This window comes from Empidonax traillii, unplaced genomic scaffold (assembly GCF_003031625.1).
Source record: "Empidonax traillii isolate 1590-97213 ecotype Southwest subspecies unplaced genomic scaffold, ASM303162v1 scaffold187:size1931383, whole genome shotgun sequence".
Taxonomy (NCBI): Eukaryota; Metazoa; Chordata; class Aves; order Passeriformes; family Tyrannidae; genus Empidonax; species Empidonax traillii.
In genome coordinates this window covers 989,194-1,013,733 of record NW_020955380.1, presented here as the reverse complement: position 1 = coordinate 1,013,733, position 24,540 = coordinate 989,194, and the positions used below count along the sequence as shown (strand labels likewise).

Sequence of the window (24,540 nt, the reverse complement as noted above, 5' to 3'; positions counted from 1 at the left end):
ATTCCAATTACTAACATTTACTCAGGTATTTATGTTGAGGAGGGATATGAATATTCATTATCTGCACTCTAAAAGGGACTAAAGCAATTAATGACAAAATCCACCAGTAAAACTACTTTCAAAGAGAAAAATCACGACAGACAATAAAAAAACTCCACACCAGCACCATCAGTAAAGAAAATAAAACAAATTTTTAAAATCAAACAAAACAAAAGAAAACACACAAACACACCAAAAATAAACAACTAACACTGCAATTCTTTCCAAAAGAACTAATATTATTCAATTATGGAAAAAAAACCTTCCCCAAAACCCACCCAACCAAACCCCCCAAAACCAGACAGAAGTGGAAATACTTTTTTTTTCCCCAGCAGAAAATAACTACATGGGAAGTCCACAAAAAGGCAAGTCTGGGGCCAAGAACCAAGGCCATCCCTAAGATGAGGACGTGTGTCCAAACCACTCCACTATCTGCTGGGTCACACCTGTGCTTACACAGTCACGACTCCTCACTGCACAAAACAGCCAATGTGCAATGAATGGGAATCCCAGGAGGAAAAACGAGATCCCCTGTTGCAGCTGGATGTTCTTTAAACAACTGAGCTCCATTCCCACTGCTCTGAAAGGCCTGAAATGTTTGAGTGTCACTTGGGGAAACAAAGACTAGATGGGCTGACACTGAGCCTTCACAAGCTGGCACTGCCTTGCTCACAGCTCTGCTCGTGCAGGAGTGGTTTCTAAAAGCTCTACAAGTAAAGACACCTGCATTTAGCAAGCCTGGGTCTGATGGAGGAACATCCACAAAGAGAAACATAAGTGGTTTCTATTGCAACACATTATTAGAGCAAGTGTTGTTGACTTGTTTTACCAAAAATAGCAAAGATGAGATGAAAAAAGAACTTCCACCTACTTGAGTTTGTTTTCCTGTAAGACCACTAGATTTGCATGACTTAGGAAAACAAACATCAATGCAATCCCTTTTGATAAGCTATTTTTTAATTTCTCTGAACCTGATTACACATCTGTTTTGCTGAAGGAAGTGGATTCATCTGCTGCTCTTATCAAACAATTTTCAGATGAAAAGATGCACCATCTTTCAACTGTGCATCAATACTGGTTTTGGTCCTGCTTGGAAAAAAAGGAAAACAGACACAGGTCCAACAGAAACAGATACATTTCCAGGGCTGAAAAACTTCAGTGACGAAGATTATCATGAATAGCTGAAAAGTATAAAATTACTAGATTCTGTTTTATCCCTCAATGTGGTCAAAAGTAAATGCTATACAAGCTGAAGATGACAGTAGGTATGGGAAAAATCCATTTCTATATGCTATTTATGGGAACAAGAAAAGGTTGTATCTTTTTCTAACACAAGATGAAGAAAAACAAGTTTGGGAATATTAAATACGCAAATTAGGTACACACGAACAATAAAGCATCTGGCAATGAAATTATCATGAGAATCAGCTCAGAAATCATCATATTCAGGTTTCCCAAATAAGTCTGCTAAGAGCCACTTTCTCACTCTTGTAATGCTGGTTCAAGGTTCTCCATGCATTCATGTGCAGACCACTGTGCTGGTTAAATTACTGTATCTTCTACGGCTGTGTTTAAACATTATTTTCACAGAGGTATCAGAAGCACTTACGTTAAATATAAATAAATGAGATTACAGAATGCAAGTATTTCACCTGCTTGAAGCAGAGTGCACAAGGAGTGGCAGACAGAGCTAAACACAGGGTGTCCTTCCAGCAGATACAAGGGCCCTGCACGGAGGGGAGGAAGGGAAAGTGCAAAGCCCAGGAAGCTGTAGCTGTGGTCTCAAGGAAGGAGTTACGAACAATCGAAGATGTAAGATCCATGAAAGTGAAGGAAAACACTTGTGAGAGAGCAAGGAGAGCTAGAACAGAGTTGAAAGTGGCTTAATTCCAGGCTTGCAGGAGGCACAGAGTTTGAAGCAGTCAAAAAAACAGTTTATAACATCCCTCCTCACACTATATGAGTCCAGTGACTAATAAGCTCCATTTAGGTGAGAAGGAAGGAAGGAGATACACATATTTTAATGGCTTTCCTCTGCCTTCTCTCTTTCAAGCCAAAAAAACTCCAACAAACACTTCAAAATTCAACACAAAGCAAAGCTTATTCAGGATTCCCACCCCTGTGAAAAGATTAAAGTCAAACAGATGACGCTGGACAGCATATTTCCAGAAGAAAAGCCCTAATTTTAAGTATTAAAATACTTCAATTTTAATTAGAGTAGCACCATAAACAAACCTGCAACTTTATCATCTTTTCAATAGTTAAATAAAAAATACGCAAGTCGGTCTGATATGTAAGCATTTGTTCTGTTTTACAGCACATTTTCATACCACCTCTAACCTCTCACTTTTCATCTGGCTTTATCACAAACTCCCAAGCAACGAGCACTTTATCAGTCCATCCAGAGCAATCTGCTGTGTGCACTTACAAACATATTTGGCAAATGTTTTGCATCCGGAATATAAAAGCAAGTGTTTGTGCAGAACTTTTATGGCAATAATTAAGATGTGTCACAGACGAAGAACCTGGATGGCCTTAATGAATCGGGGACTCTTCTCACAAGCAGCCCAAGTGCTCTAACATGTGTTACTGCCTTATTTTACCATCCCCAGACATAAAAACCTTTTCTGCATTTCTTTGATCTGTTATAACTAACAAGTCACACTAATCAGTGCTTGATGACCTTCACACGTGCACCTGTGCATCAGAAAGAGGAATTCTAGCATTTTTTTTTCTTTTCATGGCTCCATAACAACTCTGAGGAGTTCAAAAGCCAAAAGGTGGTTTGGTGTGGGCCTTCCCCCTCTGCCAGGCCCCACCAGCCGCTCCCTCCATCCTCCTCTTCAACAGGTCAGGTTGGGGGGTGGGATCAAATTTTTGTGGGTTGCAATGAACACAGGGAGCCCGCTTACCAATGACCACCCTGGCAAAACAGACCTCACTTGGGGGAGTTTATTTATTGCCAATTAAAACAGAATTGGGTGGCGAGAAAATAAAAAACCCCAAACCCTAAAACCCCTCGTCCCCAACCCACCTCTCTTCCCAAGACCAACTTTTTTCCTTTACTTACAACTCCCCCACCCTTCAGGAGAGCAATGGGGGCCGGTCCACAGCCAGCTCCTCCCGGCTCCTCCTTCCTCCTCCCACTTTTCCCTGTTCCACGGGTTCTGCCTATGTGGATCCCAGCATGGATACCTGCTCCGGTGTTCCTGGGGCTGCTTCTCCCCCTCACCCCCCACGGCCTGCGGGGTGTTCGCTGTCCCTGCTCTGCTGGCTCACCCCAAGGCACTCAGGGGTTCGAGGGTGCCCTGAGGGACCGGCTGGAACCGCTCTGTGCCCTCCTGTGGGACCGGCTGGAACCGCTCTGTGCCCTGAGGGACCGGCTGGAACCGCTCTGTGCCCTCCTGTGGGACCGGCTGGAACCGCTCTGTGCCCTCCCGTGGGACCGGCTGGAACCGCTCTGTGCCCTGAGGGACCGGCTGGAACCGCTCTGTGCCCTGTGGGACCGGCTGGAACCGCTCTGTGCCCTGTGGGACCGGCTGGAACCGCTCTGTGCCCTCCTGTGGGACCGGCTGGAACCGCTCCATGCCCTCCTGTGGGACCGGCTGGAACCGCTCTGTGCCCTCAGAGCCCTCAGTGCCCAGCCCGGGCCCAGCCCTGGCACAGGGGGGTTGGAGCACCCCTGAAACTGTTCTGATGCTCATGGTGCCTTTGAAACGCTAAGGCTGCCTTTGCCATTCTCCTCTAAATAAATGCTACGTAACACGAGAATATATGAAAGGCTGGTATATTACAGAAGCCGACCTATTTATATTTGTTTTGTTACCAGGACTTCGTTTAACGCTACTGTAAAGTCAGGATTTTGCCTCCCTCAAGGGCGGTCCCTTAAGACATTTCCTATAAGATTGCCTTAGGCTGTAATAGGGGAGGGGGGCACAAAAAATTATTTTCCTTATAAAAGCAAGTGAGGAGCTTTTCCCAGGTTCCTTGTTACGGATTTTGGTATCTACATTAGATATTAAAGCCTGCAAGCACCATCAGCACATGAAAGGAAATATTAAAGCTAGAAAACACAAAACCCCTGCCTTTCTTCTCAGTTTTGTCTGGATTTTTTAATTAAGCAAATTACTTTATAGTAAAACTGTTGGAATTTATAGATTTGTGCAATATTTATAGTTTAATCTTACTCAAAATCTGTAATATAATTACCATGCAAACCTTAAACACCTGCTATCAAATTAGAGAGTATTCATCAAGTGCCTGTTGACGAATAAAAGTCAGACTATACAGGTCAATACAAGGATATCTCAGGAACAGGGAAAGGAACTGAAGTAAAATCTGTGTGGAAGATAAGCACTGTACACAAGTATCGTGACTGGCACCCAGAAAAAGCCCCTAGAAAAGGCAATTTGGGAACACAACTAATACTTGCACGTATTCTTCTGTTCTCCATGGGTGCCTAGACCTCTGTTCCTGTTTGATTCCAGAAATAAAATGGACTTTAATAACAGTTTAAAAAATGCAGACAACAGAGGAAAGTTTCATCAAGCAAGAATGAAGTTAATAAATTACAACTTCTCCTAATTAAAACTACAAACTACGTTTGAGGTGCCATCCTGGAGTTCTCACAAGAGTTTGGGTTTGAGCTCACCCTTCTCTGACAGAACACCACTGAATATTCATAGAATCACTGGATCGTAGAAATGCTAAGGTTGGAAAAGACCTCTAAGATCATCAAGTCCAATCAAAAACATTAGTCTTTCAATCAAGCAACAGACTGAGAAAGGAGGGCACCTCAAATTTGGTTTATTTCCATTCTTCTACCCTGAAAGTCTCTATTTATTAGTTCTCAATGTATTCATAAGGATGCATTATCATGAGTAGTGTTTATTTTCTCCTATGAATATTCATAGCTGTTAGCTTCAAAAAGAAATTATTTACTGCAATAAAAATCTATTTAAATTGATTCTCTACTGTATTCACAAGAGGGCATTTCAATTTATATTGTGTATTAAAGCAGAGTAAATTAGAGTGACAGAAAAAATAAGTTCTTCAGACTTTCGCCAATGAAAATGTGTAAAATAGCTTAAAACACTGACATGTGACAAAGGAGAAACTTCAGCAGTAAAAAGAATGATGTAACATCAATAAAGAAAGCAAGAGCAGAGCAAACCAGCAAAACAAAGCCTGTACAAGATAAGCAGAGATGTTGCTACAAGCTTTCCCTCTGTATTAGATTAAATGACATCTCTAAATTACCATATACCACAACTGAGAAATGCAGTCACTTTTTTCTAGATAAACTATGTCCTTTTGCTTCTTCCAAGAGTCAAATCCTTGGGCTCTGAGCTGAAAGATATTTTGAATTTATACCAGTAACTTTCACGAAAAGGTTCTTTGCACTCTTGGCAACAAACCAAGGAGAAAGTACAAGAATTGTGGCTTTGCCTGAGTTGCAAAATAAAGGTAAATTCTCAAAAGAATGAAGCCTGGGATACAAAGCCCTGAATGGCACAGAAGCCCCTCGCACACAGCACCTCTCAGCAGCAGTGCATATGCCAACTCCTCCCCCTCGTTATTCCCCCACTCCTCTGAAATGTAGTACAAATTTCATCTGTGCAGAGCTTGTGGAAACCTCCCCCTCTACTCAGGAGCATTTCATATGCTTTACCAGAAACTTTGTGCAGCAAAACAACTGGACTGCCTCCAAAATCATTTCAGAACTTCACTGGGTTGCACATTAAAAAATTAAATGCAATTACTTAAAAATCCTTTACGATAAACAGAAAACAACAATCATTCGATCTGCTCCAAAGCAGAAATGGTGTATTTAAATCAAAGCTATCTGTCAACATGTCCAGAAGACTGGTGATACCTTCTATTTGCTGCAAACCAAATGAACACCCAACAGCCCTTCCCAGCTATTAACACCACAGGGAGAGGAGCCCAGGGAACGCTGCAGCAATGCCAACACTTACAGGAGAACACAACCCAGGACAAGGCTGACAGTGCTGTCAAAGCTATCTGCCCTGGAAAGGGCTGTTCCCTTTCCCAACATCTCCATCACTGTCTGTGAAGGGCAGCGGGTAACATTTAAACCTGTTACACAATGCTCTGAACCCCCTAAATCAACCCATCTCAGTTCAGAGCTCTCCACGCAACGTTATGAAGAAAAAAGTGTTTATGAAGGGTTAGTACCAAGCTATTGCTCTTCTTCAAGAAGAGAGGTTTTCTCCTATTTGTTTGTATCACCTCTCAGAACTTAAATATCTAACTTACAGATGCAATTCAGGACCTACTTTTATTTATAGTAATGAATTACTGTCCAAACAACTTCTCCACTCTAAAAATCAGTTCTGCCAAGTACAAGTTATTACACTCACTAGCAATAAATATGTGCATCTTGACTCCCAGATCTCTTCCTTATTTACAACTTCAGATACTCAAGTTTTTAAATTTTAAACAAACCCGACAGAATCTGTGTGTCTGACTTTGTGTTATCAGCATTCACATGTTTTTGTTACTCTTATCTTCTGTACCACCATCATCAGGAAATGCATCTTGGCCAGAACAGGACAGGAATTCTGGGTCTAAATTAGTCTTGTTTAGCTTTTTTGGTTAACAGAAAAAAAAGAGAATGCAATAAAAGGAGATTGGTTTTCTTCAGGAAAAATAAGAAAGGGCTCTGTGGGATAATCACTGTGAGAAGAGGAAAAATGTGGGTGAATACTCAAAAGTGACCCTCTGTCTCCAACCCATCCCTATTCTGGCTGCCACTGAGGGTAGCTGAGGGCTGGAAAAATCTGCATAGCAAGATTGTGGCAGAAAATGCAGCTTTCCATTGCTTTGTTGAAATTCAACTGAAGTTCAATCTTTAGGAGCAACAGCAACATTAACCTCATTTCCTAACACCCTAATAAACTTTTAACAAAGCTTAAGGAAATGGAATTGAAGAGGATAAACGCAGAGGTTTAATTCTTCATTTCTGTAATACTGCAAAACAAGTGACATTAACACCCATTTTCAATCCACATTACATTTACTGAAGCCAGTTCTAAATCCTTTGGATATTAAATGTACTTGTTTGTTTTCATGTTCTAAGAACACAAGAGTAAAAACGTCTTACACGTTCTTAAATGTAAGCACATACAATTTAGGGAAAGTTTTATTTTCCATTCTGAGGAAAAAGAAATACACATGCAAGGCTTTCACTGCTTAATTAAGGATGATTACCCCCATTTTTGAATGGCTTCATCATGACGTATAACTGTTAAAGGGACACAAGAACAAGGCAACACATTTTGCTTTACCATAATTCTTCAGAAGGATAACTGTGTGAAGTCAAACTCCTGAAGGACATTACATTAAGAAAAGAGCCCAAAAACGTGAAAGAAGCTTCTTTTCCCCACTGTGATCTTTTTCTCAGGTTGTGATCCTGCTTTTTGTCCTGCTCCCTCCCCTCAGGACCCTGAGCTCTCCCATCTCCAGGTCACTGCAGCCAAGGGTGCCTTTGACCTTCATGTCCCCACCCTGCCCTTGTTTGTAAATACGAGTTGCAGCAGTGAAGGAGCTTTAATAAGCAGAACTAAAATTGGTGCTGACTGTTCCCTGCTCACATCATCACCCTCCATTCTTCTCGCAGACTCGTGTCCCTGTTTGCACAAAACCCACGCTCATAATGGCCCTTTACATCCCAAAATACATTTGCTGAATTGTATGGCCTTCCAGAGGGAGAACTGATGGTCTTGAAACAGAGCAAGTGTATTTGTTTTTCCCCCAGAAGTTCTGGTCCCACAAAGCCTGGACTGTTGGTAAATCTGGCTGAAAGAGGAGCACTTTGAACCTCCTGCTGAACCACTGTGAGTGCCAGCAGAAGCCAATTCTCCTGATATTCTGGGCCAGGGGAAGCTGCATGGCCTTCACCTGATAAACATACACACCTGGAGGATTTGAGGAAGACACCGCATTCAATACTAACTGGTGGTATTTATGTGTCAGAGCAGTAATAAATGAAAACATTTTACTCTGAAAGAAACTGAAGCATTACTGAGTTAGTGTGGAAGCCTCTGTATTTCATATTTTAGTAGACTTTTTACCACCAGTCAAATGCAAAAGACCTAAAAACATTCAAAAGTAAGCTTCCTACCCATTACTAAATGGTTATATTCTTTTGCAAATACAATATAACCTTGCTCCTAAATCAGTGTTTTAAGGTTATTTTCTGCAGGACAGAGAAACTATATTACCTTTCACATCAGTGTTAGAGTTAAATGCTTTGATTTCCATTTTGAATAAACACAATATATTTACTGATGTCATATGAATATATAATTAATATTTTCACTAATTAATAATAGTCACACTAAGTTACAACTTGCATGACAAATATATGTATATCAAGAAATTCAAACTGATTATAGTACATAAGTTCCGTCAGAGGAATAGTTTAGCTGTGCCAAATTCTAAAGTCGAAAAATACTCTCTCCCTAAAGCATTTCCACTGCATTTAAATCAAACATCTGCTCTTCTGATGCTATTTACATTCTTAACAGGGAACTTCACATCCAGTGGAGTTCAAGGGTATAACCTGATCCTTTCACCCTTTCCCCAGCTTCTCTCACAGAGTGTCCCACAGGGCACAAAATTAATATTCTCATTCAGACATGGCAGTGGCCTGGAAGGAGTGTTACTGCTTTGGACCTGACAGGCTCAGCAGAGAGAGACAAAAAAAACCCTCAAAAGAAGTCCCCGAGTCTGTAGGACTGGGTCAGCACGTGTCAGCTTAAATGTGTCCATCAGTTCCTGTCTCTGGCAGGATCCTCTTGCAGGTCATGCAACACAAGTTCATTATCGTAGAGAAGATTTTGCCAAAAGCCATCTTAAAGTTGCATTAGGGGCACTAAAAGTGTTAAGAAAGAAAACTACAAGCAAAACACACCCTATCAGTCCAACAAAGTATAGAACACAGCCCATTATTTGCAAACTGGCTTGATTAGCACATTTGGTAATTAATGATCCTGGGCATGGTGCCACCGTTTGTCCTGCAGCGTTTCTGTGGATCCCCAAAGAAAACTGCTCAATGGATTTCGGTGCTTTTCCAACTACAAACTCCTCATGTAAATTCAAAACAGTCAAGACATTTAAATATCGTTCAGCTGCAAAAACATCTCCACTGTGCTTCTCAGAGATAGGTTCCAGCAAATTTCTTTCCTCTAAAAGAGATGATTTCAGTTTCAAAGGAACAGTTCTAAGGAAAAAAGCAGATGGGTTTCCAAAACCTGAGACCACTGTCCAGCAGAAGAAAATCCCTCAAAGGAGAAATGACAGCCCATTTACCCATTTACCTCGCAGTTTAAATGAGAACTGATCCACTTCCCCACACGGATGTTCAGCAGAACTCGGATCCCTCCTGGAAGCCTTTGTTTTGTCTATATAAAACAACCACTTGGAAGAGCTCAGGAAACAACACAACTGTTTTCTCAGATTAAGACCAAGATGAACTGAAATTATGTCCACCTTACTTGTAAGATCAGCACTTTTCGGGAGGTAAGCTGGTCACCCAAATTATCTTCGAGCTTAAAAAGCTTAAGGTTTCCAAATTTTCTGTTTCTGTTGTACATTATAATGCAATTATTTTTATTCACACACCAGAGACAAAATATAAAATTGTGAGAAAATGAAAAGGATTTTCTCATTACTCACAGTAATGATTCTTTATGGCTCTTTAAGTTATTTCAATTTATGCAAACTCACGTTGATGTATCAACGCTTTTAACAGTAATGCTCTTTAGTGTCTCAGACATGAGATCTGCCTCCCACCACTATTACAAAAAAAAAAAAGGCAAAAAAAAAAAGCAGGAGCCACAGCTCTTGGATCTGCAAACCACTCATGATGCTCCTACTTTGGAGCACGACAGGAGGAGAAACAAAGGGCAGGTCACTGGATCCATAACTGTCCTCTCTCTTAGGTGTCCCAGTCTGGGTTTAGTGCTCCTTCCTGATGACCAAGCCATGAGTTGTGGCAATGACCAGCACTGGTCACTGTCTCAGCTGCAGATCGTGGACACAAAGCCCGTGAGAGCCCAGGTTGGTTTACGTGGGAACCCTGCCAATATGGACATTCCTGGAGCTCGCAGGTGGCTCTGCTGAGCTGCAGAGATCTCCCTGTCTTAGGGGAGATGCCTCCAGACAGCTCCTAACAAATGGAAGTGCAGGGTGGGATCGACTCAGATACTCTGATGAGATGGTTTGAGCTTCAGAACAGCCAGAAATATCCTTGAGAAGAGTCTGATCCATCAAAGTGAGACTTACATAAACAAGTAATTTCTTCTGCCTTGACAATAAATGCAGCTCCACACATGGCCTCAGGGAAAATACTGGTAAAATAATAACTGACTCAAATGCAAGCTAAGCTACTTCACCCTAAGAAAGCACTCATGAGGCTGAGTAACCTTAAACTCTGGCACTGAGCTGATAGCCACCCCATAATACTGAGGGACTGAAAACAGAGATTATAGTTTAGCAGTTCAACAAAAAGCACAAAAAAAGGAAAGTAGAATGCAGCAAATAGGATGTAAATTATAAATAAAGCCTGTTTTCAAATACTTGCTTTTTCTTGTTCTATAAAATATTCAAGATTTTGGTAAATAAAAAAGTGAAATAGTTAAGAGATGAGAGGCAGAACTGCAAATAAAAAGCTTAAAGAAAACAGGTACAACTCCCAGGATAAAGAATTGATTTCAGCCTCTTCAATTTAAAAATGTCTGTCCCACGTATGTGACAATAACAGTGCAAATATTTGTAATGGACCTGTGGCTGGCAGCTGTTAAAACCACGGATTTCAAACAAAGATCCCAAAACATCAGAACAAAAACATCTTTTTCTACCCTGGGCATCTCATTATTCTAAAAAGCCATATCAAAGCCTTCCTGTTAGCGTGGAAGTGTAGGCAGCTCCTGAGCTTTTTTCCATCTATTTTAAACAGGGTCACCTCCTAAGGTAGAAGTTTGGTGTTTTCACTGGAGCTTAGGACACTCCACAGACAAAAGCCAAGAGGAAAGGAAAAAAAATATCACTGCACAGGGACAATGGTTAAAAACTGCAGCTAATAAATGACAGGCCAGCATTATGTCAGCATTATCTGCTGCCTGTAACCCAGCACATCTGGCAGTGCAGGGCCCTCCAGCTGATGTGGAACTGCCACACCACTCGTGTCGAAAGCAAAAGGATCGGCTACTGAGTCACCCCTGCACCTTCACACAGCAACTGAACCATTTGTGGTGATCTCCCACTCACACATATCCAAAATATCTGCTCTTCTCTACAGTGTTTGAAACGTAAGTAAGCCAAAAAAAAAAAAAAAAAAAAAAAAAGGTATTGAATGTCAATCTTTTCCCCAGTTTATATATAAATAGCTGAAAGCATGTCCTCACCAAGGAGATAAGTCATCAAAAGCCACAAAGAATATGTTTAAAGGGGTACAAGAATTAGCATATCATCTCTGAAAGGCATCACTAGGGTAAGACTCCTAAAAAAACACGAGCCTTTTGCATACAATTCTCTTGCCTGAAAGGCTATAGAACACATCAGTGCAGCACATCCACTACTTGTTAGCATATTTTTTTGTATTTTGGTAATGCTGTTTTTCAACACAGCTGGTCCTGACTAAACAGATTTAAAGATTCATCAATTCCAAGACTATAAAGGATTATTGTGATTATCTAGTGTGACTTCCTGCGGGGCCATAGAAACCAGCTCACAGATTGCTGCAACATACTTCCTCTAAGATAATGTGGCAACAAATCATTTAAAATACAATCCAGTCTTGTTTTAAAGATATCAGTAATAAAGAAACAACTGCTTTCCGTGATTAATTTATTGCTAATTACCCTAATTATTAAAAAGTGGCTTCATTTCTATTCCAAACTCGCATGGCTTTGGTTTGCAAATACTGGGTTTTGTTCTGGGGTTTTTTTTGACAGAAGTGACAGATTGCTGACAGATTACCTCAATTATCAATCGTGTACCTGAAACCCTCCTCCATGTACCCATTTATAAGCCATAAAGAGCCTGACTCCTCACTCAGCTTCTGCAGTTTGTCTGCACAAATGTACAAAGGGATTTCTTCACTCTCTATTTGTCAGGCTTCTGCTGGGACATTATTCTCACTTTTATTTATTTACTTATCTCTCTATTATTATCTATTATACACTGGGAAGGTGTGGATAAACAGGTAATTCTTTCAAGCAATAATGAGAATACCCAGCACACATGATATATTTTAAAGACTGGGTTTGACTCTGACTTTTCAGTCTAGAAATGACAGGAATTAGGAAAATAATTTAAATCAAAAACTTGCAAGAAAGAAATGGAATAAGCTCCTATCCTTGTTCATGGAGAGTAGGATAAGAAATAACAAGCAGCAAGGAAGATTTAGTATGGTCTTTAGAAAAAAAGTCTGTACCATACAGGCCAAAAGAACCAAATTTCTGAGAGGCTGCAAAACATCCATTGTTGCAAACAATTTTTATTTTAAAACAGGCAACACAAGCACACGTTGAAAATATCATAGCTGGAAATTAATCTGCTGTAAAGGAGTCAGGGGCATTAAGTAACCTGAAGATCCACTCCAGGTCCTCTCCTCCCATTCCAGCCTCCCCCTCCGATGACTCCTCGCTGTTGGCACCTCTGAATCCTCCTGGCTGTTCCCCATCTACTCTGAACAGGACACTGCAGAGTGAGGAGCAACTGCCCAGCAATCAATACAGATACATTTTCAATTATTCTCCTCCTCTGCCCCCCAGACGTCCCCTGTCTACGAAGGCAAGACTTCTTATCCTCTTAGCTCTCAAAATCAAGGCTGATGTTCAGTGGGTTTGCCATAATAATGTTCCATCACGTGAGGTGTCCCTGCACCTCAGGACACAAACACCATCTGTGGGGCCTTGCTATATTTGGATGTATTAGAGTAGATGCTGCTTAAAGAAGCCAAATATCTGACAAAAGCTATAAAGGTTCTGAACTAATCTTTATTTAATTTTCTCTTTCTGCATCATCAGCAATTTTTATGTGACTGCACCAATTTTTTTTTTTTGATTCCTATTATGAGATTAGTGAATAACAAACAGACCAGAACAGATCCCTGCAGGTTCTGTTACAAGAAGCAGCACTGAATAAAAATTCTCCATTTTCCACTGCTTTGTAATCAATTCATCTGTTTTTAAACCATTTAGTAAATGCTAGACATTTAATTTTGCACTGGTAATTTCTTTAATCAGAGCATCAAGGGAGGATTAGTTAATGTCTGCAGAAGTCCTACATCTATTGTTAACTGAACAATCCAACCTGCAATCAGATTTAAGGATGTGCACCATTTCTACCTCTGACACAGCTGACAGTTTCAGAAGGGAAGGTGAGGACTCTCAGACAGGGGACCCTGAGCATGGAGCTTTAAGATCTAAAGTCAGAAAAGATGACTGGCCAGGGACAGCCAGGGGACATCTACCACACACACCACCAGCCATGTCAGTGAGACAGGGCCTGCAGGAATGGACTGTGAGGTGGGTGGAAATCTGGCTGGACTGCCAGGCCCAAAGAGCATCATCAACAGCTCATGGATCAATTTGTGGCTGGTTCCTCGTGGCCCTCAGCGTGCCAACATCCTAATTAACAATTTGGATATTGGGTGCAATGGTGTCACCACACTGGGGGCTGCTCAGAGGAGCTTCCTCAACAGGTTGGAAAACAGACCAACAAGGACCTCACAAAGTTATTCCAAAGCAAATACAAAGTTCTCCTCCTCTGGGCTAGAATAACCTTATACAACAAGGGCAGGCAGCAGCTTTATGGCAGACAACCACGCAAGGAAGATGAACAGGAGCCAGCAGTGCTGTTCTTGCAGCAAAGACCAGACACAGACACGAGGCTGCATCACCAAGAGGGCAGGGGAGGCAATTCTTCCCTTCTATTCAGTAGTCATGAGACATCTGGAGCCTTTATTTGCTGTGTACAACTGCCAGATGGAACAGTTAGAAAAGATGGATCCAGATTCTTCTCTGAGATCCCCCAGAATAGAAATAATAACAACGGACACTGGAAATTCCAGTTAGATCAAAGGAAAATCTTTTTTCCCTTGTGGGTGGTCAAAATCAAGATGAGTTTTTCCAAGAGAGGATCTTCTCAATTATTCAAAACTCAACCAGATAAGATTCTCAGCCACCAGCTCTAACAGGTTCTCCTTTGAGGAGGAGGTTGTACTGGAGACCCCCAGAAGTTCCTTCCAGTCCATGAGATTCCATGATTCCGTGCACGTAAAGCTGAAGACACAGCAGTGAAACTCCCTGTGAGCCATAAAAATATCCTTTGCCTGGTTCTGCTCTGCTTTTCAAGCCAAAACTCTGTGACAGAGACAGCAGGCACAGCAATAACCAAGTTCCACAACAGAAGAGTTTGCAGTAACTGGTATAATAACCCTGCCATTAGATTATCAATAATAAGAAAACTCTATTTACAAGTAACCACTCAGTTATTACACTGAAGCACAGCACTGGGGCAGCACAGCCAGTTTAATCCACCAGAAATTCCTGTCTGAATTACCTTTTGCTCCACAATACGGATGAAGTTGCACTGCAGGCCCTCCTATGGCAGGAGCCATAACATTACAATTCTTCCCTCTACACAGTCACTTATGTCCAAGAAAATTAACTTTTTGGTTACGCTGACTTGGAACTGTTCAAGAGATTCAACACAACAGGGCAGAGGGGTAGAAGGAAGCAGGAAAGGAAAGGTGATTGTTTAGATTATTCAACTCATCAGAAGGCCCTGGCCAGGCAACTTGAGGACCTTGAAAAAAGGTGATCCATAAGGTACAGCTTTCTGATCTCCTCTAATGAAATGGCAGCACTCCACTGGAAAAACAGTGGTATCCCTGCACAGTAATGTTCTCAAACAGCAGCTGGGAGAGTTACCACCCTTTGCATCAGAAAGTCAAAGAATGTGTCAATTTTAAGCACAAAGCATAAATGTTTCAGCACAAAGTATAAATGTTTCAGCTAACTGTCCATGGGTAAGAAAATTCTGGCTTTTTTTGGCAAAGCCTGTGAGCTACCTAGTTATGCATTTCCCAGATCTACTGACAAGAAAAAAAAAAACAAACAACAAACCCTTGGAAGATAGTAGTGGAATGTGTTAAAGGTGTTAAAAAATTGTATCTTAAAACAGGATATGGCTTCTCTAGGATAAATAAAAGTGACAACTAGAAAATATTTATTTTAGATTTCTTCACACAGGAGAATTCTAAAATAAGGGAAGTACACAATGTCTGTCTTTCCTCTTCCTGCAACTATTTTAATACTACCATTCTGCTCTTTATCTAACACAGAAATGCAGCAGTTTCAAGAGAAATACCAAATCACAATTATGTTCCTCCTAGAATACCGTGCTGTTAACAGAGTAACTGTTAAATGGAATACTTGCATTTAGATGTGTTTCTAATGTAGATTTACAAGATGACAGCACCAGTATCACAGTGAGAGCTGACGTGCCTGGCAATTATTGTCAGATCCGAGACAGAACACTCAGCAGCTACTTCAGAATATGACACCAAAAATCCAACAACAAGCCTAACTGGCTCATTAAAATCATCCTCCCGACTCTAAACCTGTCAGTGATGCTGCTAGCTCCCCAAAAACAAACTGCCACTCTGCTTCCGTTCTGTGACACCAGGGCCAGACAAAAACTGGCACAGAACTTAGCACTGGGTTTGTATTTGCTTAGCACTGGATTGGTCACAATATTTTGCTCTTTTGAAAGGCAGCTGGAGATCCACGTTTCACTGTCCTTACTGCCTGTGCCAGCAATAGCTGAGCCATCCCTGCCTATCACTTCTTGTCAGCTGAATCAATCGCCCAGAGGGCTTTTTAACTGCAGCAGAATTGAAGGCAACACTAATTCTACTTGGCCCTTTTCACAACGCTTTGAGTAACAGTTAAACAAAAGCAATTCAGGAATTCAGGGACGCAAGAAGTACCCAATAAAATTCAGGAAACGGAAGGAAACATAAGGTTTCCTCAAAACAGAGACTAGCACATGCATGAGTGGGATTGACTGGGAAGTAACTGGCAGGGAACCAGGGAAAGGGAGATGAAGAGTTAAAGAGAAGCTCAGACTGGGATCCTGCAAAGGAAGAAGACAAAAAGGGACAGATGATGGGAGAGGAGTTAGATGGAAGAAATGGGGTAGCCGAGCTCCCTGTATGAAAGTACAGCTCAAAGTCTGGCAGCGTTGAGGGTGGGGGCTTTGTCTGTTTAACATCTGAGGCCCATTGAATAATCGCTCTGAGCTCTGCCAGGCTCAGGGCTGGTCTCCAGAGCAGAGCTGTGCCAGGTCTGAACGGAGCTGCCACACTGCACAGGCCTCTGTGAGCAGGGGAAGGATGACAGGGTTTGATGGCTGCTGAAAAAGCACAGGGTTACGTAAGATGCTCCTCCCTATTCGAAGTGACAGATTGGTTTCTTTTTTTTTAATTATATTTTTGAAATATTAAAGATATACTGCATCTCTCTAAAGATCCAGCACATGCCCAGTAACTTCCAAGATCTAAAGTTTCCATCACCACATACATTTAAATGAAATAAAGATACTAATAATACCCATATCCAATAAAGTTATTTGGTTGTTACAAAAAAAAAAAAAAAAACCCACAGTGGGTAAGACCCTACTTTCCCCTTCCCTCTCTTCCATTCTGCCAACTATTCTATAATTAATGTTATTCACAGTAATTTCATTAACTCCATTACCTTTATCATGAAAACCTGCCACACACCTGTTTCTTTACAGCTTCCTTTTCGTTAGTGAACACACAGTCAGAAAGATTAAAAGAAACCTCTGCTGCTGCTCTTTCTCTGTTTACCAGAAAGTAAGTTAACTTTCTTCAGTAAGTATTATGAGCCACTAATCTATGCTACATTTTAGGAGTTCATTAAATCCTGTCTAAGGAGGTTTCCAAGCATGTCCCTTTAATGAGAAAATAGCAAGCCCATTTGACAGTATCAGTAAAAACATTTACAGGCAGGAGGCACTGGGCACAAACCTCCCCTGCAGGGATCTGCAGCAGTTCATCTCCCTGGGGAAGGTAACTGCCCCCCTGCACTTCAAATTAAACTTGAGCTATTCAGGTCAAACCAAAAATTCTGATACCAAAAACGTTACCACTTTACCCTGTAAAACTGGTCACTCAGTGCAGTCTGCAAGGTGGCTGAGCCTGCCAGGCCACATACAGAACAGACACACCTCATTAACTATTACCTCAACTTCTGAGGCTGTTGGGAAAAACCACAGAGAAAGATACAGATGGATTCGCAAATTAAAATGACGGCCTTCAATCCTTTACTGGCCTACCCTGACTCAGAAATAAAAATCATGAAGTGCTGTCAGTAATGGAAGATGTGGAAATGCAAGAGCAGGGGATCACTAACAGGACTTGAACACCTCTATATTCACCTGTACAAAATACACTGAGCTTAAGCTAATTCATAAAACAAACTTTAGAGTACCACTCTCAAATCAAATAAAGACAGTAATACAATAATTATAAACCTGCACCTGTGGTAAACATCAGTGAACGGTTCTATCAGTGGGCACTGAGCACTGGATCAAACCCAGGAGAAGCTCAGACTCCCCTGGAGCCTCCCAGTGAGTGCCCAGGGACAGTGGCTGCTCCATCCCCACACTGCCCTCACCGCTCCCTGCTTCCCCAAGGGATGGGCTGGGAATGCTCCCAGGGCAGGACAAACTGCCTCCCTCAGCAGCCAGCTCACATCAGTGTGGTGAGTCCAGAGAGGCACCGAGTCCCCTCTCTGTGTGACAGGATGCAGGCTCAGCTCCATTTCCAAATGCCTGCCCCTGCACACAGAGCGTTCCCAAATTCCCCATCAGCTCCAAGGACATATCGGGAAGAATAAACTGAAATCTGCTTCATCAAGTGTAAGTTAATTTAGATCAAACAGCCAGTGCCTGAACAGCACAGAACATAAAGGACATCATTGTTTCCCCTGCTCTGGAAAGGTCTTTGAACTACTGTCATTTCACTGAGACAAACACGCGCCTCAGATAAAGAACTTGGGGCTCAGCATCTCCCAGATTTATGAGGAATCCTTCCAGCTCTGGGACGCTGGAAAATTCACACCCAGCTCAGCAAAACACAGTGAAAAGAAAGAATTACTCCAGTTCTGTGAGCCCAGGGAGCTTTGTGCCAAGTCACACGGACAGACACAACCTCAGCTGCTGAGGAGGAGACCTTGAGCAAAAGGGTGGACCTGAAATGCCCCTTTCATGAGCAATGAGATGAGATCAGTGTTGGGCTGGGCACTGCTCGGGCACCTTCAGCCCCTGCCGTGCCCTTGGCACTGCCAGCAGGTGTTTGTGTTGCAGCAGCATCAACCAGAGACCACTGACAAGGAGCTACAAGTATATCAGGGCTATTATCAGAAAATAATATCATCCTACACAGGATTTATGTTTTCCATTATTTCTGCAGCAGTTTGTTGTGCAATACCTATTGGATCTCATCTGAACACCCTGGATCTTGACCTATTAGTGGCACTGAGCACTGGCAGTAAAAAAGAAATGAGTATTTGTTTTACAAGCTGTTGGGGTGCCCTAAATACACTTATCTTTTGGAGTTAACTCCTCAGATCATCTGATAGATTTATTTTTTTTTCCCCTCAAGGGCAATATGCTATTTGCAGGGGAGAACATACAATCACAGAGCACCTTTGTTACTTGAAGAAGCTGTCACTGAACAGTAGAGGGACAGCACTGATGGTAACTAAAGACTTCAAAATCAAACTTGGGCAATAAGTATTTATTCATATTTAATCAACATTTATGATCAAACCCAAAGCTGTATCTACGAACAACCAGCTAGCACAAGGTTCTGCTTCTATATTCAAAATTAAACAAAACCACCATGAGAGTTACAGGAAGATGAACACACACAAAAAAAGGGAGAAGCTGAATCCCAGTTCTCTCACAGAAGCCTCTCCCAATTTCTCTACTTTTCTTTCTTAGTATTCCTTCTATTTTAAGCAATCTTTATTGCTAACACACAGCATGGTAACTTCTATTAAGCAATAAAACTTCTGGAAACAGACAACAGAATTTTTGAAAGGAGAACACATTTCTTCAAAGGCCACAATCGCCATTAGCTCAAAGCTAAGACGTAACAACAACAACTTAAGAAATTATGAGTAGTTTCCAAAGATACAATTTCTATTCATTTTCTCCCTTTTCATTCCAACAGTCACAAAAATCCTGTTATGAGAAAATTGCTCAAAGACAAAGTCAAGCACTCAAGAAAATGAGGATAAACAATAACTGAAATTAGCCCTGGCTCCTGTATCTGTGCCTTACAATAGTTTCTGATTGCATGACCACACGAGAACCTCTCTTTCTTTTGACCAACTAATGAACAGCTGCTCACATTTTCATTACCACTGCCTTTGCAACCCTGCTTCTTTTAGAACAGCTTTGATTTACCAATAATCCCCACAGTATACTCACACTCACATGGCTGGAAGCTGAAGCAAGAAAGGAGAATCAGGTCTTTAATAATATGAAATGATTTAGTTCACCTTAATACCTCCTGTAAAACTGGTTATCTATCCACTTGCCAGGCTTAACGCTGAGGTTTTAAATTAAGACGCATTTTTGTTCCTCTTTAGACAGACACAAAAATCAACCACTGCCTCCTCTCCAGCCAAATGCAACAATGCCGAGTAATCAAATCAGGCAGGCCAGGTGCTGGCTGTCCACTGCTGCAGCCACTGTGTGCTCTGGCACTCCACTCACAAGGATTTACTCCACTGTTCACATAACAATGACTTTCTACCCCTCCCACCAGAGAAACTTTCTTGCCTACTTCCCTTAGAAAACCTATATAATTTTGTGACATATACATTAAAATTACAATCAGTATTAGTAATTATCATTATTGTATGTGCAGTTACCTTTTCCTCTCTCTGTCTTAAGAACAGAAGCCACAGAAAGTAACAAAAATCAGGGAAGACCAAAGGACACTTCTTGATAGCACATGGACCACAGTGCCACACAGGCTGCCAAAAGGACAGATGTTCTTTGCTTTTCTACTAAAATAAAAGAAATAACTGTCTTCTATGAAATTAAATCCAAACTGTTGTTTTAGTTCCAATAAATACCCACTAGGGATGATCAGTCTTTTCCCTCCTAAGCTCTATCCACACACACAAACTTGTTCACTCACTCCAAAAAGCCAGATTGCCAGGCTCCCTGAGCCCTTCCCCCCTCCTTTCTTAATTTTCTGTTCTTAAAAACAAACCAAAACAAAGCCAAAACAAACTGCCATGTTTCCTCAAAATACATCTTTGTAAAACTCAAACCACACTACCAATTGCCTCTATTTCAAATGCAATTCTGTAACAACATCAGATTTGGAACAACTCGGGTGAGTCTCTCCAGTGGCAGATGAAGAAACTCCCGTTTGGATTTTCGGATTAAAAGCTCCTTACCTTGATCTCATCTTATACCAGCATTCAATAAAAGCAAAATCTCATGTTTTAATTTCCCACGTGCACTTTACACGTGTACTGTGACACTGTCTGCAGCACACAGTAGAGTGGATATTGTTCTAAAAGGAAGGAGCTCTTTGTGAACTACAAACTAGCTAATACTTCAAAAATTTAATCTCAAAAAAACCCTCCAAATCTCCACACAATTTGCTATAAATGTCACTCAGCAGTAAGACAAATACTCAGTTCTATTTACCAAAATATAAAGAGCATATTATGATCTCCCATATCAATGACTAAACAACATTTTCCTACAAAACAAGATTATAAAAACACCCTGCATGTAGTTTGTCACAGCAGGGCTTGCCAAGGACACCAGAAAGTGACTTACATTTAATTCTGTCTCTACTTTGAAAATCTATTAAAAAAATCTATCCATCTCCATAGTAACTCAAAACATATATTCCTCCCAGACAGTTTGATTAATACTCTGTAGTTTTTGTTTTATAGTCAACCTTTTGTTCGTTTGAAAATACATAAAGACTGTCTAGTTGGTCCTAATAATCTTAAATGATGCCATAAATCTGTATGTGGCAGCAAATGTAATGTATATATTGCTCCTTGTTATATTGTTCCTTAAACCCAATAGAGTAGCCATTAAGTTCTGTGGTCTTCAAAGGAAAGTAATTTTCAAATCAATTATCACAATTTTTCAGATTTTAATGGTATTGAGATTTGCTTACAAAATAATCTTATTTTACTCTCCTAAAAACTTATGCCTACTTTTAATTCCTAAAGCTCTCACACTTGCACAAATCACTTTGAGAGACTGACTGCATTAAATCTCTTAAAATTAGGGAAGGGAAAAATAATAACTATGGCAACCCCTTATAACCTTAAAATATGAAGCACTTGAACTGAACTTCAGGAAGTCAGTGTTAAGGGAAAATGTACTGACATAAACAGTATTTAATGGCAGTGACCTAATAAATATTAAAGTGTATTTTCTACAAGAGGGCTGTTCTACCAAGGAAGAAATGTAGAGAGAGGTCATGACATCCACTAAAGAGCTCCAAGAAACCACAGCTAATAAACTTCTGTAAATGCAAGTCTCAATCTGACAAAGCACGAGAAGGGCTTCTACTCAACCTACCACAGACAACGCCTCTAAGCAGCATAGAATCCTAAGATTTTACTCACAAAAACTTCGACCTGTCTAAGATAATGAGCAGACACGAATCCCACTGTGACACTTTTATATTCTGTGGTCTTTATTCCGGCCCCAACAATTCAAGGAAGATGGGACAGACCAGGGCAAGTCCAAAGGAGGGACACGACAATGATCAAAGGGCTGCAGGTCCTGCCCTGGGAGGAAAGACTAAAGGAGTTGGGTCCTTTCTCCCTAGAGGAGGCAGCTCAGGGGGACCTCAGCCCCGTATTCCAGCACTAGTACATCCTCACAGAGAGGGTGGAGCTCCCTGTTCACCAGGACACACATGGAGGAGACAAGGGCAATGGGTAGGAGTTGCACCAGGAGAGTTTTCACCTCAACATAAGAATAAAGGTTTTTCCAGTAAGAACCACCATTCACTAGGTTAGGACAAGGTGCTAAACAGCCTCATCTACAATCCCCTTCTGACAAAAGGTTGGACAAGATGATTTTCCAAAGTCCTCTCCAACCTGGGACATTCCATGATTTATCTCCAGCTTCCCCTGCCATGACTAAACATATCAAATTATAAAGGTATCCACCTTATGCATATAACACTGAGGTGTTCATCACTGTGCAAATCATTCTGCACACACCCCTCACAACCCAATCAAGAAAAAATCTTCAAGTATTTTCTGGTAATCAAATAACAGATCTGCTAAAAGACTCCAACTCAGTTGCTAAGCAAACAGATGATTTCTCAGTGCACTCTTCCCTTTGACAAACTGATGAAGCAGATGCTACTGAAAGAGGAAATATTCACTCTTAGTTTCCCCTATAATCTGTGCAGCACTTAACAAGACTATCAGCTGCCTCAAACTCAAACTCCTGCCCGAGCTCTGGCCACTCCATGAAGGTTCATCCTTCACTCCAAACATAGAAAGATATAAAAATACCCATAATACTGCCCAACATTATTATCCAGAGTCCTGTCTTGTACAATGATAACTCTGAGTCTCTCAATGTCAACTGGGGCCAGACAAGCTCCTCAGATTCTTTTAAAATGTCTCTTTCACAAACCTGAAAGATCACCCTAAAGGAGTTTTCTATTTGCAGGTAACCTTGAAAATGCCTCAGAGAAAGGGAGGAGGGCCACGTGGATGTGCAATACTATTTCTGTGCTTACGTCTCGGCACAAACACTTCATCTTTCCAGGAGTTTGCTTGCACAGAACTGTTAAGTGTGTAGGAAATCTGCTCAGCCTTGACTTGAAGGAATTCTGTTCCTTCAAGGGAGACCTTCTGCTGCAGACCTCAGATGCAGCATATCAATTTTAGATCATACCACACTGGCTACATATTTTAGAAAGCCGTCATGTTTCATCAGATATGGAGCAAAAGGCATCTCAGTAAACAAAAAAGTCCCAAAATACTCACAAGAGTAAACTACCTTGGTGATTCAGTGAATGGCATTTTTCAAGATGAGTTTTAACTTTTAATGTTTCCATTTTAGGGACACACTAAAACACCCAAATCACACAGCTGCAATTGCCCCAAGTCCTGTTACCCCCTCTATTCCTTTATAGGATCCCTCAGGAAATTTAAAAGGAGCCAATGGGAAATCGTTTTCACACTGAGCTGGCAAAAATTCCATCTATTCCCAACACCATTAGGTCCAACTCCTGAAACTAGAGGAGAAGTCACTCCCCACGTCCCTCGCTCCCCTCTGCATAAAAGTAGCAAATTAACATTATTGATCTGACCAAATTCTAAGTTGGGCAATTACGTTTGGTCTCTTCACAGTCATCTGATCTCTCAACAGAAATAGTCCTCACATCACATCTGAAACTCTGAGGAATTTTTCTTCCAGTTAAAATAGCTACTATGCACCAGCAGTGAGTTCCAGTGATCTCTTTAGCTGACTTAACAACTCACAGGAGTCTTGTGTGACCTAATTAACAAAAGCTTACAGGGAACTTGCAGATCCTTTATTTAGAAGTAGTATAAAAATAACAAATCTTATCAACACATACAGGGTAAGAGAGAAAGTTAACAACCTTACTGGTGTTATTCTGCTGCCTCAACAGAAGTCAATACACTGGTCTGGGGAACTACACGAGGGTTGAGCACACACATTTCACTGTAACATGCAATTTTGCATCTTTATCCACCTCCGTGCCTACACCAAAGTCTCCCCAAGGTTTGTTCTTGCTTTTCTGCTCTCTCTTCTGTGTCCCTCTGGAGCAGCACGAGAACAGGCTCAGCTGCTTACAGTGCTACACCAGTAATCTTTCTTTTCTTTCCTTTCCTCCTCCACTCCAAATTAAGTACAGCATTGGGGAAGGGAATCACTGGCATCCTTTGCTTGTTGCCTTTGCAGCACTGGGAAACAATAAGCAGAACCTTCCTTTCCATTTCTTAGGCTTCCCACAAAGTGACACGGTTCCCTTGTCCAAATTAATCTAAAGAACAATACAGAGTATTAGAGGCAGGCAGAGCAATTCCAGGGGACACTGGGTCTGTGCAGTTACTGACAGCACACAAATACAGGGGTAAGTGTGGACACACACACAGCTGGTCAGCTGTGCTGATCACAACTCCACCCACAGCCTGAGCAGCTCAGGGGAATGTGGTCACACAGCACACATTTTGAACACTCAGATCCTGTGAACTCCCTCCTCACCACCTGTACAACGGCAGTGCAAGTAGGGAAAGCCAAACCAAGTGGGTTAAATAAAACAGTGGCCTTTTTTTGACAGAAAGGAGTTATTAATCTTATTGTTCCAGTGCTCTCTCAGCAGCCTGGACA

General features: G+C 41.3%; 1 protein-coding gene across 10 annotated transcripts in view; it reads right to left on the bottom strand.

The window, feature by feature from the left end:
• Window positions 1-24,540, bottom strand: part of DOCK3 (dedicator of cytokinesis 3) — a 184,947-nt gene that overhangs the window by 127,179 nt on the left and 33,228 nt on the right. The window lies entirely within an intron of this gene.